Genomic DNA, 7939 nt, shown 5'->3' with positions numbered 1-7939 from the left:
AAAACACAGTGCTGCCAGTTTTGCCGTACCCGAGTACCTTGCAGACACATGCAGAATAACAGTCAATAACCAGAACAAAAATCCCCTTTTAGGCCTTAATAAAATCCCGCTCGGCAAACAAGATTATACTTGAAACAGGCTGTGGTAGAGATAGAAGGAAAGAGACAGATGCCCACATTTCTTTTCATTAAGACAACTTGCTAAACAGCTGAATGGATCTTGCTACCTCTGCCTCACCCCAGCTGCGCTTACACCCCCTATTTAAAGCGTTTTGCCTCTTTACAGGGTCTGTCTGGCAGCCCTCCATCACTGCCTAATTTTGCCTGGGCAGGATGCGAAACAGCCCCATGAGGGAACATAATGTTTTTTCCCCTTAATTTCACCAAGGCAAAGATTTCCCCTTCTTGCTGAGGGTGGTTTGGTGGTAACAAGGATCCTGGCAGTGAACTTCCCGTGAACTGATGGAGATGGCCCTTCTTCCAGAGCAAGGAGACAATATCCAAGGGCTATGGGTGGAAAAGTGAGGTAGTCAGCTAATAAATAAAATTAAGCCAGTGGACATGATTTGCCCACATTCTCCAGAGCTGGATTTCTTTTATACAGCTTGCCGGAGAAAGATCTTAAGGATAACCACTAATCCCTGGATAAGGGTCAAAGTTCTTGCTGGGCATTAAAACTTGGTGATGTGATTAAAGAAAAAGTGAAAACTCCCTGCTCAGAGCAGAGCTTCCAACGAGGAAGCCGCAGGGTGCCGGTTCTCTGGATGGTCCGCTGAATGATCCCAGGACACCCGAGGATGAGGAGCTAATCATTTTGGCTCATGGTGCACATGGTGTCTGAGGAGCCTGAAAGGGATGTAAAGATACTTTGGAGTGAAGCAGTGCAACAGCCCTCGGAAACAGCCCCTGGATAGGTGCAAGGTGACGTACCCTGGCACAGAAGAGCCAAAACTTCACCTCTTCACCAATGGGTCTTAAAGGTCCCCTCTGGAAAAAAATATTTAGCAGTTGCTGTGGATACCTCCAATTGGATGCCTGGAGTTTATGTGTATCTGCAACCCAAAAGGCAAGAACGGGGCTCAAGTGACTTAAAGCCGAGAGAGAGATGGTAAAAAATACTCATGGTGAGGAGTGATTATATATTCACGTATATACAGCCCTCTTCCAGGCTTAGGAAAGGACTGAGATTGACAACACCAGAAGACGAGGAGTGCATTAAAAATAGGGTGGAACCTGGACGTAAAGGGATATGGCAAGAGCCTGGAGAGCAGTCTCTGAAGCGTGCCTGAGGGGACTCGCTGGCAGGATTTAAGGCTAGGAAGGAAAGTCATTGCTGGAAAATCATCTCTCCAGCAGAACCCCACTAACACAATCTGGGCACGTTTGCCTTCTGAACTTTTGGAGTATATTTCAGTCATGCAGGCATGTTGGATTTTATTTTTTCACAGCTTTTTGGTTTGGCTAGAAGTATATAGCCTTGCACACTACTTGGCTCTTGTGCTGGTCTAAGGACCACAGGATTCTCCGCGCTGGCCACCCTGGGCTCTAGCGGGTGCCTCTTCACATGCATGGTCACCCCACAGAGAGGGGGGACTTGAGGGAGTCAATAGCCATGGAAGTATCCCTGCAGCACCTCCCCACCGCCCTTTCTGCAGCAGCACTGTCCATGGGGAGGCCAAGGGGCTGCCCAGAGAAGACTCCTCAGCTGCTGCCCAACCTGGCAGCTCAAGCACTCCTCCAAACCCTAACCATGAGTTTTCCAGTAGGCAAAGCAATTCGCACTAGCAAGAGGTAGAGTGTCCATGGGAGTGCAGGAGGTTTCGTAACTGGGAGGATTCCCTGCACCCAGGGCTGCCAGATAATCTCGGGACTGCCCCACCCCACTCCTGAGACACAGTCAGACTATTCCTCCTCATCCTCCCACCTCACAGGGAATCCTAACCTTCTGTCCTCATTGGCCTTACACTGTCCCCCACCTCTTCCAGTCAGAAAATCCCCCCTGAGCTGTGCCTTGCTGTTTCCTCTACACTCCCTGTGCCCCATATGCTCCTGTCCCCTTCCCAAAGAGCAAATGGAAGGTGCTATCGGTACCAAAATACCTGTTGAGAGTCTCTCTCAAATGGTGGGGAGGAGCAGGGAGACATGAACTGCAGCTGGGACTGGATGGTGAGGGGACAATGGCTGTTGGGGAAAGTACACAGAGGTCCCTAATGATTTCAGCAAGACGGGAAGCCTTCTGCTAACTGGCAATGCAAAAATAAGCAGTGAAGGGCACTTGATTGTCTGTCAGGGGTTCCAACAAGGAAGATGGGATTTGTCTTGTGCATGGAGAAATCAAAGTAGGGAGGGAAGGCAGCCCAGCTGGAACTGACCCCAGGTCCCTCACTTCCCACACCTCTGCTCTGCCTCACAGACAACGGCCCCCTGACTCCCACAGGCCTTCAGCAGCACTAGCCAATTCCTGCCTGACGGCAAGGGGGGAATACAGCTCACCAGGCGACTGAACACAGCTAAGTGCAGGGACACACCTGCACCCACGCTGCTGGGCACCCCCACCCTGTCACTGGGAACCCCAGCACCCTCCTGACTCAGCAGCACCAAGAAGGTTCCCCCGTGAACTCCTGGAGCTGGCACCTCCAGCAGAAGTGACTGCAAATTCCAGAGCAAACTGAGAAATCCTCCAGAAAGGATTTAGAGAGATTAGAAATGAGCAGGAAACAAAATGAGATTTAACTTGGGAAAAGATAAGCTAATGTATCTGGGGCAAAGCGGCTTTGAGATGGGAGGGGACACCCTGGAAAGCAGAAACTGCTAGAAGAGGTTAAGAAAGAGCAACCATGGAGAGATGCATCCAGACAGGGACGCAGAGCTGTATGTTCAGATCCTGCTGCCTGTTTCCTCTCCTGGGGTTCTGGAGTGAGCCACTTCTGAAAGGTGTCAGGAGATGAGGAACAGGAATGATGGAGGGCAGAGCTCGATGAGCTGATGAACAAAAGCTGATGAGGCTTTGAAAAAACATTTTAGGTCACTGGCCATGAAACGTCCACGGAGGGGATGTGATGAGACTCCACAAGCTTCTGAGGGGTCTACATCAGAGAGGAAAGGGACACATTTACTGACCAATCTGCAAATCTAGAGCAACAGGGTGAAATTAAGGCAGAGAAAACAGAAGGTACGGAGCAGGACGGAGTCCAGGCAGAGCAAAATTTAGGCTGTGGGGTACTACAAAGGTAGACATGCTTAGAACAGCAGCACATTTGTAGCTGCCTGACAAGACAACCTAAACCCAGAAATTCTTCCTCTTTGGATGTCCCCGAGTCCGTGACTGGTTCCAACAATTCAGCAGGGGTGTGGATCACACTCAGTCCCACAAAGTGACTCACGAATGTCACAGCCTCTTGCACTGTACATCCAGCCACCTCAGTGGGGTACTGGTGCAGAGGGCAGTGCCACTCCCTGACTCATCAGCATCACCTCCGGCAGCTCAGCCAGTTCTCCTAGGTGCTGTGTATTGACTTAGGTCTACACTGCACGTTCACGACATGGAGCTCCAGCAAGCCAATACTGCAAGCAAGGAATTGGCCCTAAGCCTGAAGGCCAGCCTCAGATTAGTCACTGAGCGACTCAGTATGATCCTGTGACTCATGATTTATGGTGCATATGAAGACTGGAAACAATCAGATCCAGAACTGTTGACCCTCCATCCGCTGTACATCCAGTGGAGAGATAAATTAAAATAAGTAGGAGTTGGCTCCTTCTTCTCTAGGAACAACATCCCTTTAGATGAAAGAGTCTCAGGAGTCTCCAGGCTGCTTCTCCTGGAAGTGAAGTGTGTGCAATGCCAAAAAAAAAGGCGGCACAAACATTCCAGCAGGCTGTCCAGCACAGGGAAGGGGACTTGACAGAGGCATGAGCTGATTCAAGCTGCAAAAAAACAACAGTGGAGGTGATTGACAGGAAGTTGCTCTTCCAGAAGATAGTACTTCCACTGGCCTCTGAGCAGTCAGGTGAGTGGTTTCCTTGAAACAAATGAATCCATCATAAAGCTCTGCTGGGGCTTTTGCTTCTGGACTCGTGGACTCAGAGCCGAGCACAGGCAGGACGTACAGGGAGAGGTGCCAGTGGGACCCCAGCTTCTGGAAGAGAGGCAGATGACACAAGCACATAGTCCCCAGGTATCAATACGTTCATGGCACAGGCTGACTCCAGTGCCAGCAGGTTCCCTGGGTGAGAAGGCCAGGAAGGCCAGGCAGTGAGATGGCAGCTTGGATGCCTTTTTGAAGTGTAGACCACAGCTCAGGTAGGAGTTACGGGCAAGACGAAGGAGAATGTCTCTGGTCAGTTCAGGCAGGTCACACTTCCAGCCTTAAAATCTCTCAAGAGGTGATGGAACTGGATTATTTGATTAAGATGCTAATTGTAATCATTTTGTGCCATCTTCCCTGAGCTGCCCATAGCATTTGCAGCTAAGGGGTTAGGTCTATCCCCCTCTTGCCAAGAAAATGCTCCCATTGAACTGGGTTGCCCATGAAAGGCCCAAGGGCTTGCATGAGACACGCTGTTCCTTCAACCAAGACTCAGAGGTATTGCCACCTGCAGCCAATATTTCTCACCTCCAAAGCACCACAAAGGTTGGGAGCAAGACATCCTGACCTGCATCCCAGATTATTTTGGGATTATACGGGCCTCCCTGGGGAGTGATTGGTGGGAATTGCCTCTCATTGGCAGTCCTGGCAGGGTGCTCAGCAGAGCCAGATGCCTTTCCCAGCCCAGGTCCCACCACATGACACGCTCCGAGCACGGAGCACACCAACAGTTCCCAGAATAGCTGGCAAAGGAGGTGTCGATGTAACCCCAGAGCTGAACCCTCGCTGCGTTAGTATCAGGCTTGCACCTCCGTGCCTTTCCCAGGCTGTGTGCACCGGGCTTGGCCAGGAGACAGGCCTCACAGGGTGAGCAGCAGAGGTACCTGGGTGCTAAAGGCACATAGGAGCCTACAGCAGAGGTTACAGAAGGCAGCCCCAATGCCTAAGGAGACTCTTGGGCGCTCACAGGTTAGGGATGCATTGGACTTTTTCTTTCACCCCCCAAAAAAGCATCTGGGGCATTCAAAAGAGTGAGGTAAAAATAAAAAGTGTGAACCAGCAAGACCAGCCCCGCATGACATCATACAGATACAGCAGAGTTCTTTCCTAATGCGTCCCTCATCCCACAAGCTGTGGCTCAGGCAGCACGTTGACAGAAATCCTTATGGGAAGGCTTTTTTGGCGGCCGGAGGCCAGCCTTGGACAGGTCAATAGGTGGCACGTGCCCAAGCAGCCCATTGCCAAGTCTGCCTGTATAAGCCTGTAACCTCTTCACAGGAACAGTGAGCTGCACCAAGATACCTTGGGATCACCTCCCTGAGCCTTGACCCTCATACCCTCCATGGTACAAAGCCACCAGGGTCCTCCCAGCTGTCCAAACCAAAGGGAAAGCCTTCCCCAAAGCTGTGGTCAGGCACTCTTCACATTCCTCTTGCACCCTCCTTCACTCCGGATGGAGGGGCTGTCACTTCCTGACTCTTATCCACAACTCACCACCTCCTACAAGATAGGGGGGACTTGCCTGGAGGCCAGCAGCTGCCCATGGGTGGCATGGTGCTGCCAGGGCCGTGCTGGCCCAGTCCCAAGCAGGGTGCTGGGAGCAAGCATAGTGCCTGTACAGACCGGTACGGCAGACCTTGTGCTACACGATCAGGATTAGCCTTAAATTTTAGGCATCCCAAGCATAGAGAAACTACCCACATGCTCATGGTCTGGGATAAAAATACACATCTCTCACTATCAAAGCTCCCGCTGGCAGGCAGTGGAGGACGTGGCCTGTGAGAAGGATTTCTTTCAAGCTTCCAAGGTGTTCCACAGGACCACAGTGGAGGACAGAAGCCTTACAGGCATTTCTAACAGAGGTGCTGTGGGTGTTGGTGGAGCCCAAGCAGCTCCTGGCTGACTCACAGACCCAGTCAGCAGCATAACACGTTATCAGCAAGGAGTTAAACCAGCTAGCAGGTGCCAAATAGGAAAGATGGAAGGGGTTTCAAACCAGTAGCACCCTTTTCCCACTGCTGGTGGGGATTTTTGTTGTGCCTGCCCTGGGCAACCTCTTCTTCATCTTGAGGTGCCTCCACTCTGAATGCCACGGAGTAATGAAGCAGGCACGAGGGAAACACTAGCCAGCTGCCCAGAGACTATGTTTTAATTAGCCAGCCACCCAAACGTGTCTGTGACCAAGAAGCCTTTAAGGGAGAGTTTCCAAGCACAGGGTGAAAGCACAGGGTGCAGTGCCAGCCAGCAAACAGCCTCACTCCACACATGACTGCTTCACCTCGGGACAGGGCACATGTGAGGCAGGTGTGAGGCACGGGCTCAGACTGGACCGTGAGGGGCAGCCATGCTCCAGGGTCCCAGCCTTTCCAGAAGCTGAGTCCTCACCTGCATTCAGCCTCCCCGGTGAGGTTGAGCTTCCCTCCAGCATCAAGCTGCAAATCACTGACATCACAAGAGGTGACAGCCCAGCTATATCCATACTGGAGGATAAAGATGAGCTGGACTGTTTCCAGGTAACTCAATTCAGAGCAGATTGGGCAGGTTCAAGTTCCAGTGGTTTGAGGCAGGTGTCTCGGCTCCGCTGCAGCCACGTGCAAATGAATCCCTTGAGCGGGTAGAGTCGTCCCAGCTGAAATGTGCCACCCAGACAGGCACAGCTGCTGCCTTCTATGAGTAGGCGACTACCAGGGCACCTGGCTGTGCAGATGTCCTGCTTCTCCTGAGCCCTCAGAGGTAGGAAAAGAGAGGAGTGCAGCATGCTCTTTTACTCCAGGCACTGGGAGCAGCCAGCCCAGCTCACCATCGGCAGGCAGTGCTCGATGTCTTGCAACTGGCCCATCCATCTGGGAGAGCTGGGTTCCTCCATGCTGAGGTTTCTCATCCAAAGAGGTCTTTGCGGCTCAGCCTGTGGGAGCAGCACTGACCTGCCCGTTTCAGTCTTTTCCATTTGATGACTTGTAAACATTTCCCAGGTCACATAGAGACAATGCAGGTCGACTAAGGATCGGCTTGCTGCTTTCGTCACCTTGCACGGCCATCTGTGAAACAGCCCATAGATCCTCACAAACCAAAAGTCGGTGGTGAGTAAGGTAAGCAACTCCTTGGGTTCCTCACAGAGCAGCATCCACAGACAGCCCCTGCTCACCTTCTCACCTCACCACTGCACTCCACAAGATGTTATTAAGATGAAGCCTCCTCAAGTACCCGTCCTCTTTTCTCCACTCTGCCTCCTGCAGAGGCTGTGACTGCAGATCCACTTGTTGAGCCACACAAGTCCGCCCTAAATAAAAGCCAGGTCCTTTACCTTCACAAGAGCAGCTGTGAACCCAGCGGTCTGTATTGACCTGGTTGAGTTGCCTCCCAGACATCCAGGAACATCCTGTATGCTCCCTTCTAGCGTGGCCAGATGACTGACATGTGGTACACTCACCTCCACGGCTGATGAGGAAAAAACAGCGCTTCCAAAGAGCTCTTCCCCCCAAAGCACATCACAAAAGCTTAAAAGGTACCAAGTTCCCTTATGAAATAATGAGCAGAGTCTGAGCTGAACAGTTCCTTGCCCAGCATCAACCAGTATGGCGAGGGAGGCCTTGCTGAGCCATCACTGGCAGTGGGTTACATATGCACGGCTCCAACTGCAAAGGCTGAGTCCGTAACCAGTGAAGGGCAGGCTCAGAGCATCACTTTCACCTCAGATTGCAAGCTCCACCGAGACCATGTCTACTCGTGCCAGCACAGGGGGCTCAACTCCTGACAGGGTAAGATCACTGACAGGGTTGGGACCATCACCGAGCTCCTTGGCATCAGAAGCTAGGGAGGAACCCAGGAGTCCTGTCCCCTCATTCCTGCCCATCA

Source organism: Gallinula chloropus (assembly GCF_964237585.1).
Source record: "Gallinula chloropus genome assembly, chromosome: 3".
Taxonomy (NCBI): Eukaryota; Metazoa; Chordata; class Aves; order Gruiformes; family Rallidae; genus Gallinula; species Gallinula chloropus.
The sequence above is the reverse complement of the archived record's forward strand: the minus strand, read 5'-3'. Positions refer to the sequence as shown.